Here is a 10,800-nt window from a genome sequence, read left to right on the forward strand (position 1 = left end):
TATTGTAATTTGTACTTCCCTCAGGTGGCCATTTTTCCCCATCAGAGAGAGAATATTGGGGCCATGGCACAGTGCAAAAAAAAATGAGCTGCCTCTTTTTCAGGATTTGTAGATCAAATTGGTCCCAATGGCTTAGGATGCATTTCAAGGGTGAGCCATTGATGTCTGAGTGTTTCCCATCTGAAAGACAAAACTACCGCCGTTTTGGTTTGTTTGTTTCTCCCCCTGCCCAAGAACCCACAATGGCCCCTGGACACTGCTGATCAGAATAGTTGCGCTCACCAACGCAGCATCAGAAACATTAGTTTTCCTCCCAGACCACAAGGAGAACCGAGGAAGGTTGGATTTAGTGGCCCTTACAGACACATTCTTGAAAACCTGCACCCTTGTCTGTCCTCCTAGACTACAAGGAGGACTGAGAAAAATCAGATTGGCCCTTAAGGACTCATTCTCTAAAACCTATTAGAGTCCTAAGCATTCTCCTGTTACTATTGGGACTTTACCCCTGTCCTATAAAGATGTTATGCCACAAAAATGAAGTGGAAGGTCATACCCTGAGGGAGGGGAGGGATCTCCAGAGTTGGAAGAGTGATGCCTTTTGTTCTCACTTATACGAATAGGAAGGATACAATTTCTGAGGCTCCACATATCCTAGCTTCAGGAATAGCTTTTGTTAGGCCTGCTTGTCTGAGGAGGGATCCTAAAATTCCAGGTAGTCCCCTTATGATGGAGCTTTGGACAAAAATTATGTCTTTCTGATTAGTGAACCCAGGTGTCTAAAGAAGGTAACAGAGTCCTGAAGTTTATACTAGTAATCATTCTTACAGGAGAAACTAGAAAATCACCAGAGACAGGGAAAGGTTTTTAGAAGTGGGACTAGCCTTGGAGAAGAGAGGTGAGAGGAAGTTTGTCTGACAGGCATTAGGACCTAGGAGACAGGGGTCAGGATAGATAGGATAGATGGGTGAGTCTCCCTTGGGTGTCATGACTATAAGAGTTCCGCTCATGGCCACAGGGTCAACCAACTTGTTGTTGGGCCCCCGGAACTGAATGGCTTTCCTCTCTGTCAACACTTGGCTCAACCCAGAAGTACAGGAAAAATGGAAGCTGGTTCCAGGAAAACCAACGCTTCCAACACTGAAGAGTCAGGGGTTGTTAGACAGCCCTTTTCCAGAAAGCCTGACACCTGTGTCTTTAGTCTGGTGGCCCTGCTAGTTGCTTTTAACTGGCTGACAGGTGCCCAGTATTTGCCCCCAAATTCTAAGGAAAAATAGGACAGAATAGCAAGTGAAAGGGGTCTGATGGTACTCACTATTTGGCGATAGGTCCAATTAGGGTTGCCAAAATGTGTCTGGAATTGGTTCTTTCCAGCGGGTTTTTGGTCTCGCTGACTTCAAGAATGAAGCCACGGACCCTTGTGGTGTGTGTTACAGTTCTTAAAGATGATGTGTCTGGAGTTTGTTCCTTCAGATGTTCAGACGTGTCCAGAGTTTCTTCCTTCTGGTGGGTTTGTGGTCTCGCTCAGGAGTGAAGCTGCAGGCCTTTGCAGTGAGTGTTACAGCTCTTAAAGTTGGTGCATCTAGAGTTGTTCATTCTTCCCAGTGGGTTTGTGGTCTTGCTGGCTTCAGGAGTGAAGCTGCAGGTCTTCGCAGTGAGTGTTACAGCTCATAAAGGTAGTGCAGACCCAAACAATGAGCAGCAGCAAGATTTATTGCAAACAGCAAAAGAACAAAGCTTCCACAGCATGAAAGGGGACCCCAGTGGGTTGCGGCTGCTGGCTCAGGTGTCCTGCTTTTATTCCCTTATTTATTCCCACCCACATCCCACTGATTGGTCGGTTTTACAGAATACTGATTGGTCCAATTTAGAGAGTGCTCATTGGTCCGTTTTTACAGAGTGCTGATTGGTGCATTTAAAAACTTTAGCTAGACACAGAGCACTGATTGGTGCATTTACAATCCTTTAGCTAGACAGAAAAGTTCTCCAAGTCCCCACCCAACCCAAAAACCCAGCCAGCTTCACCTCTCAGTTTGAGGGATTGAGACTTCCACTAATAAGGGTTGAACATGACACAAACTCCCGTTTCCTTTCTTCTTGGGGGAAGAAAGAGCGTCTCCACTCCTGCAGGTCCTTCCCCTAGAGGAAGGGGAAGGAGAGCAGAGAACAACAGCATAAGTGGCTGGGAGAGGTAGGGAAAGACCAGCAGAGAGGAAAGAGAAAGAGTAAGGAGAAAGAGAGAGAGAGAAGGGAGAAAGAGAGAGAGAAAGAGGGAGTTAGAGAGAGAGAGAGAGAGAGAAAGAGAGACAGAAAGTCAAAGAGAGAAAGAGAGACAGAAAGTCAAAGAGAGAAAGAGAGAGATAGAAGTAGTAAAGAGAAAACAGTGTACCCTATTCCTTTAAAAGCCAGGGTAAATTTAAAACCTATAACTGATAATTGAAGGTCTTCTCTGTGACCCTATAACACTCCAATACCACCTTGTTGTCAGTGTAAACAAGGGCACAGCCCTAAAGCACTGAGGCCACTGACAACTCTTAGCCTTCCTATCAAAAATCCTTAACCCAGTAACCTGCAGATGGCCCAAATGCATTCAATCTGTAACGGCAACTGCTTTGCTATCAGAGGAAAGTAGAAAAATAACTTTTAGAGGAAACCTCATTGTGAGCACACCTCACCAGTTCAGAACTATCCTAAATCAAAAAAAAAAAAAAAAAAAAAAAAAATCAAAAAGGTAGCTTACTAACTCAAAAATCTTAAAGTGTGGGGCTATTCTGTTACACAAAGCTCTGACCAGACCTAGGAGGAACTCCTGTCAGGACAGGAAAATAGATAGTTCCTTCCCAGTGATTGAGTGAAAAAGATACAATGGGTATTCAGTAATGGATAAGGAAACTCTTGTAGAAGCAGAGTTAGGAAAGTTGCCTAATAATTGGTCTGCTCAAACCTGCAAGCTGTTTGCACTCAACCAAACCTTAAAGTACTTACAGAATCAGGAAGGAGCCATTTATATCGATTCTAAGGTAATATGGACTGAACGAGGTCTCGTTAATAGCAAAGAGTAATTGAAATCCCAGACTTACAAGGTTTTCAACAAAAGCAAAGTTTGCTAAAAATTAAGAGTGTCACATGTATTATCCTAACTTCTAGTCTTGTGGTCTTAGGCAGTGTAGTCCACAGACATGAAGGAAGTTTGCTTTGGAAAAGAATGATCATCTTTGGAAAAAAAAAAAAAAAAAAAAAAGGAGGGGATAATTCACCTAAAAAGAATGTTATATGGTAAATTCTTGTCCTAAAATAAATTAACTGGTTGTTTAAATAAAGGGATGTTTGCAACAAGTCAGAAAGTTGAGGCATGTTGAATAATTGTCTGTGAAAGTCGTGAAAAAAAAAAGTGTGTTTTAAAAGGGAATTTATGCAAGAAATGTTGTATAATTTAAAAGTAATTAGGCCTCCTGAGTGTAAAACTATTGAAGGCACAGTTTATGTGCAAGGTGTATAAGGAAAGTAAAATACACTTTTGGTATATTGGTAAAAGTATTATAAGAAGGATTTTTACCTACACTAAAATGTTAAAAAAATTTGTTTTGAAGGTTTATGCAAGTTTTAAAATGTTAATTATAAAGAAAATTCGGTGGTTGGGAGTGGTGGCTCAAGCCTGTAATCCCAGCACTTTGGGAGGCCGAGACGGGCGGATCACGAGGTCAGGAGATCGAGACCATCCTGGCTAACACGGTGAAACCCAGTCTCTACTAAAAAATACAAAAAACTAGCCGGGCGAGGTGGCGGGCGCCTGTAGTCCCAGCTACTCGGGAGGCTGAGGCAGGAGAATGGCTTGAACCCGGGAGGCGGAGCTTGCAGTGAGCTGAGATCCAGCCACTGCACTCCAGCCTGGGCAACAGAGCGAGACTCCATCTCAGGAAAAAAAAAACAAAAAAAGAAAATTCTGTGGTAAACATATTGGTTAAAGCTAAAGGGGTATCATCCAGTTTTTCTGTGAACTGGACATTAAAATAAAAGCACAATGGGATTTTCTTAAGGCACCAACATGCTTTTTAACAAAAATCATAAAAGGTTAAAGAGAGTCTATAAAAATCTTACCTTATTGTCAGATGTTAAAATTGGATAAATATGTCTACAAGGTTTTATTAAAATTAAGTTTAACAATAACACACTAATATAAAGAAGAAATTTAGCTTATCTGATATAAAAATCATACAGGAAGCATTGTCAAATATAAAATGATGTTTGACTTTCTTTGGTCTAAAAGCTAATAAAAATAGGTGCTAAAGGAAATGTCTCAGTAAAAAGTTACCAAGGACTATAAAGTCCAGTGCTAATGTCTCCACATTTAAAGCAAAAGATCAATTTCTTAGAAATTATATACTTGGTTTATCTTCCACTTTCCTTTCTCTCAAAACTAAAAGTCTTTTAGTACAACTACCACCCCTCGAATTTCCGGTAAACCAGCACAAGCCTGAGGATCACGTTCTCATCAAAGGTTGGAAAGGACAATTCGAGCCAGCCTGCGAAGGACTCTACCTTGGGCTGCTAACCAGTGAGATTGCCGTTCATACAGCAGAAATGGGATGGACTCATCACACCCGAGTCAAGAAAATGCCTCCCACTCCAGAGTCATGGGCCATGGTCCCAGGGGAAAACCCTACCAAACTAAGGCTAAGAAAAATTTAACTCTCTTTCATCTATTCTATTACTCTTTCTTCTTTCCTCACTCTGTTGCTGACTATGTAGTTATTAACACAACCAAGTTAATTTTGCCTGAAACTATTGCATTTGATGCTTGCCTTGTTATACCCCATGAGGACTTGACAAATCAATTACAGCTCTCTACTTCAGAAAAGTACCTCTCTCCCTCCTGACTCTCCTCAGATTGGGCATTAGTAAATTGGGACCATTTAATCTGGGGAGATTTTGATAAAGATCCCAGTGTCAACCAGGAGTCTTGCCCCCCCCCCCCCCCCCCCCCCGATGTAAAGCTTTTATGCTGTAGCTTATCCTACATTCTCTAGACCACTAAAGAGCAAGGATGGATTGCCCCATCCGGTGTTTGTCATTTCCTAAAACCATACATTCATTTTACTAGAGGGACAGCTCTCCATCTAACTGTCAGCCAAACCAGTGCAATCCTATATGGTTATTATCTCCAGCCCTTAAAGTTCTTCTCCTTTTCTAAGCTTGTTCCCTTCTTTAACCTGGTTTTATGGTTTGGAGGTTAAGGTTTCAGGGGCAGACCCTATTGGATTCTTTGACATGTGTTTCTTTGATCCCCTTGCCGCCTGAACCTTCCTCTAAGCCTTCTTCCAAAACCTCTCACAGTGGAACAATTGCTCCTCCTCCATCTAATGACAAGACCAAGATAGCTAGCGTAGAAGTTAAAGACTTAAACTTTGGCAATTAAGACAGGATACCAAGATGCTAATGCCTGGTTGGAATGGATCAAACATTCCATCTGCATGTTAAACAAAAGCAGTTGTTATGCTTGTGCACACAGCAAGCCAGAGGCCCAGATGGTCCCCTTTCCACTAGGGTGGTCCTCCAGTCGACCGGGTATGGGCTGCATGGTAATTCTTTTCCAGGATTCTACAGCCTGGAGTAACAAGTCATGCTAAGCTCTCTCTCTGCTATATCCTGAAGTCTGGCACCCTGCGGGTCAGCCCCTGAGGGCCATCCAGCTTCCGTCTCCCAACACTAAGTTCACTTCGTATCTCTCACTACAGGGAGGAAACTTAGCATTCCTTGGAGACCTGAAGGGATGCAGTGGGCTTAAGAATTTTCAAGAGCTTTATCAATCAGTCAGCCCTTATTCAAACTCGAGTGCATGTGTGGTGGTATTATGGTAGATCTTTACTGGACACTCTGCCAAATAACTGGAGTGGCACTCGTGTTTTAGTCCAATTGGCTATCCCTTTCACCCTGGCATTTCATCAACCAGAGGAAAGAAAAATAAGACATTGTAAAGTGAGAGAAGCCCCTTATGGGTCTTTCAACTCTCACCTCTATTTAAATTCAACTGGAGTCCCACAAGGAATACCAGATCAATTTAATCAATTTAAAGCCCAAAATCAAATAACTGCAGGATTTGAGTCAGTATTTTGGTGGGTAACAATTAATAAAAATGTAGATTGGATAAACTACATCTACTACAACCAACAGTTATTTATTAACTACACTAGAGATGCTGTTAAAGGATTAGCTGAGCAATTACGGGCTACTAGCCAGATGGCTTGGGAAAATAGGATAGCCTTAGACATGATATTAGCAGAAAGTGGAGGAGTTTGCATCATGATTAAAACTCAATGTTTTACCTTCATCCCAAACACCACCACTCCTGATGGAAGTACAACGAAGGCATTGCAATGTCTGACTGCACTGTCCAGTGAGTTAGCCCACAACTCTGGGGTAAATGACCCCTTAACAGGATAACTAGAAAAGTGGTTCGGTAAATGGACAGGATTAATAGCCTCAATTCTTACTTTCCTCACAGCCGTAATGGGTGTACTTATTCTTTTCGGTGGCTGTGTCCTACCATGCATCCATGGGTTGGTGCAGAGGATCATTAAAATGGCACTTAAAACCTCCTTTAACTATTATCCGTCTTATCCAGAGAAGCTTCTTCTTTTGAAAAATCAAGCAAAACAACTAAGCTAAGACATGTTTTAAAAAGTTTGAAAAGAAAGAGCTGTAAGGAAATGCAAGGGGTGGGGTTGTTAGATATGAGTTCTAAATTTATTTTCATAGAATCAGCATGTCAGTGTGTTCAATTCTTTGCCTTCTACTTTTAAACTTAACTTCCTCACAAAGTAAACTTTTTTGATTACCTGCTCCACCCTGACTTATTCAAATTACCTGCTACCTCCACCTTAACTCATTCTCCACCCTGCATAACAATTTTTCCCCCAAAACCACTCACCCTCTCACTCTAAATTAGCCAATCAGAATTAGTTTAGCTTGTGTGGTCTAACCCTAGCCAATAGGTGAATGACACAGCAGCAGGGGCCATGTTCATCAGGGATAAAAGCCCCTTCCCCTTCCTTGTCGAAGTGTGTACTCACCATTTCTCCATCTATAGGGGCACACCATTCTATAGAAGTAGCTTGCCTTGCTAACAATTAAAAATAAAATTAAAAAAAAGAAAAAAGGAAACCTACAAAACAAGAAATTTTTCATGTTGGAAAAAATGATGCTAGCTAAAAACCTTTGGCTTTATAAGAAGTAATGAAGAATACAGAATGGTAACTATTGGGATACATATAAAATACTATTTAAAAATGTTTTCATGAAAGGCAACCAACTAGGCAAAACATTTTGTAGCTTATAGAATATTTAAAAGACAATACACAGGCCAGGTGCGGTGACTCATACCTGTAATCCCAACACTTTGGGAGGCTGAGGTGGGCAGATCATGGGGTCAGGAGATCAAGGCCATCCTGGATAACATGGTGAAACCCTGTTTCTATTAAAATACAAAACCAAAATTAGCCAGGTGTGGTAGCAGGCACCTCTAGTCCCAGCTACTTGGGAGGCTGAGGCAGGAGAATGGTGTGAACCCAGGAGGTGGAGCTTGCAGTGAGCTGAGATTGTGCCACTGCACTCCAGCCTGGGCAACAGAGCGAGACTCCCACTCAAACAAAAAAAAAAAAAAAAAAAAAAGAAAATACATGAAAACTTTACAAACGTGGAATTTAGATAACAGAAATTCAAGTAAATACTTCTAAGTTAAGTGTACACATTTTACTCCCTTGAGTAACAACTGAAAAACAATAACAGACATATAGCTGGAATATATAACTTAGTATACTAGAATAGTATAATAGAAATTCAGAGAAGTGGAATTTAGTATAATAGAAAATCAGGTAAATACTGCTAAATTAAATGTACATATTTTACTCCCTTGAGTAACAACTGAAAAACAAGAACAGACATATAGCAAATAAGATATGATAAATATGTGAGTGTCAGTTTGGCCAGACTGAATTACATTTCACAAATATATTTCTATATGTTTCTGGTTAGGGTGGACTACCAAGAAGATTCTCACATGAGGGTGCAAGGGAGGCAATACCCATTTTGTAGCACACACGTGCGCGTGGACACACACACACACACACACATTGTTGCTAATCTGCTGACTCACCCCATTGGTGTGAAGCAGCAGCCGGGTCTGCAGTTGCTCTACCTTGCCCTATGAGGGCAAGGTTTTTCTGACTCATAGGCCAATGTGTGTTGAACTCTCTGATGAAAGACCTGGCTTCTGCAGGATACTCATGTTCTCAAGGTTAGAGACAAAAAGAATGAACAAGCACATGTATTTCAATTCATTCTTACAGGTTCCAGCTTGTAGAGATGCAGGCTACTCATGATCTTTCATTCCAGACTGTCCATGAATTTAGCTTGAGCTCCAGCATTAGACTCAAAGACAGCCTTGCAGCTACTCTTCAATCAGCCACCATGAACGTTTAATCCAATTCCTTGTTATCCATCCATCCCAGTGGTTGAACTCTGACTGACACATAAGCCAGTAGAAGAGATAAATAAAAATACTTTAAAAAATCTGTCACTTAGGGTTCAAGGATGAAACTACTTTACATGTATACTAGAGTTGTACAAATAAATAAATTTTATTTCAGATAATGGGAGCCAAATTTTTCACTGTCAGATAAAAAAGTTACAAACAGCAAAGAAGGATGTTAGAATGAGTCTTGTGGTACACCTTTAGATAATATATCTTGAACTCCAGCATATTTTAATACATTGATATATAGATAGATAAAGTAATTATAGATATGAGTGTATATATGTTAGAGTGAATGTATACGTAGGTTAGTATTAACACATACATTCAACTAATTGAAACTACGGGATAATATATGATTTTATTAAAATCATGTTTTTTTTTTTATTTCAATAGTTTTGGGGGAACTGGTGGTTGTTGGTTCCATAAATAAGTTCTTTATTGATGATTTCTGAGATTTTGGTGTACCTGTCACCTAAACAGTGTGCACTGTACCCGATATGTAATCTTTTATTCCTCACCCCCTCCCCTACTTCTCCCAACCCCCAAAGTCCATTGTATCATTCTTATGCCTTTGTATTCTCATAGCTTAGCTCTCACTTATAAGTGAGAACACATGATAGTTAGTTGTCCATTACTTAGTTACTTCACTTAGAATAATGGCCTCTAACTCTATCCAAGTCGCTGCAAATGTCATTATTTCATTCTTTTTAGGGCTGAATAGTTTTCTGTGGTGTATATATACCACATTTTCTTCATTCACTTGTTGGTTGAAGGGCATTTATGTTGGCTCCATATTTTTGCAATTGTGAATTGTGCTGCTATAAACATGTGTGTGCAAGTGTCTTTTTCATATGACTTATTTTCCTCTGGATACATACCAAGCAGTGGGATTGCTGGAACAAATGATAGTTCTATTTTTATTTCTTTAAGGAAACTTCATACAGTTTTCTAACACACAGTCTAACCATATTGCTTATACTAGTTTACATTCCCACTAGCAGTGTAGAAGTCTTCCCTTTGCACCATATCCAAGCCAACATCAACTATTTTTTGATTTTTTAATTATGACCATTCTTGCAGGAGTAAGCTGGTATCTCATTGTGTTTTTATTTTGTATTTCCCTGATAATTAGTGATGCTGAGCATTTTTTCATACTGTTTGTGGCCATTTCTATATCTTATTTTGATCCTTTGACTCACAAAACAGAAAGCTGTGGACTAGTTTTTCTCATATTGTAGATACATGTTCTTGTTTCTCTATACCATAGCAATAATTCCCTTGGATAAAAAACGTAAAAATGTAATTATTCTAAAATAGTTGCATAAGTATTTCTTTAGGTTAAAAATATGGCTGACAAAATAGCTGTTCATTTTGAATATAGCTGTGCATCCACCTTTGAAGTACAGAGCTTTTTTAAAGAATCACTCTGACACACTATTAGGTAAAATATATCATTATTTTATCATGACAAAGTCATATTGATTCAGTTAAAAACTCTGTAGTTGGATTTCATATATCTGGATAGATAACCACTTATTTGACAATTTTCAATTATTTCCTCACTTAGGATCTTTCAATTTGAAATAAAATGCCAATCACAAAGGGTTAGAGTTAAAATTTCATAACATAATTTATGTGAAGAACATAATCATAAAATTTACAACCTAAAAGTCTCTCCTTGATAACAAGTAAAGCTAAATCCAAAGTAAAAGACATTATTGGGTAACTGGCCAGATGCCCGAATAGGAACAACTCCAGTCTGCAGCACCCAGTGAGATCCATGCAGAAGGCAGGTGATTCCTGAATTTCGAACTGAGGTACATGGTTCTTCTCATTGGAACAGTGGATGCAGCCCAAGGAGGGCAAGCTGAAGGAGGGTGGGGCTTTGCCTCACCTGAGAAGCGCAAGGGGATAGGGGATTTCCCATTCCTAGCCAAGGGAAGCTGTGAGAAACTGTATCGGGAGGAAGAGCAGATTCTGGCCCAGATACTGTGCTTTTCCCACAGTCTTCACAAACAGCTGACCAGGAAAATTATTCTCCAGTGCCTGGCTCAGAGGGTCCCACCCCCACAGAGCCCAGCAAGCTAAGATCCACTGGCTTGAAATTCTCCCTGCTAGCACAGCAGTCTGAGGTCAACCTGGGGCTCTAGAGCTTGGTGGGAAGAAGGACATTTGTCCTTGCTGAGGCTTGAGTAGGCGATTTTACTCTCACAGTGTAAACAAAGCCACCTGGAAGTTTGAACTGGGTGGAGCTCACTGCAATCCCCTGG

At 40.4% G+C, this 10,800-nt stretch overlaps 1 long non-coding RNA gene across 1 annotated transcript; it reads right to left on the reverse strand.

Annotated features, from left to right (window-relative positions):
* Positions 1–1,312: 1,312 nt before the first annotated feature.
* LOC144340983 (uncharacterized) lies at positions 1,313–8,520 on the reverse strand. Its single transcript, XR_013417521.1, has 3 exons — positions 8,150–8,520; positions 7,378–7,468; positions 1,313–2,136 (listed from the first exon to the last, which is right to left on the reverse strand). It is a non-coding gene; the product is annotated as an uncharacterized LOC144340983 (long non-coding RNA).
* Between the last annotated feature and the right edge of the window lie 2,280 nt (positions 8,521–10,800).

Source organism: Macaca mulatta, chromosome 5 (assembly GCF_049350105.2).
Source record: "Macaca mulatta isolate MMU2019108-1 chromosome 5, T2T-MMU8v2.0, whole genome shotgun sequence".
NCBI lineage: Eukaryota > Metazoa > Chordata > Mammalia > Primates > Cercopithecidae > Macaca > Macaca mulatta.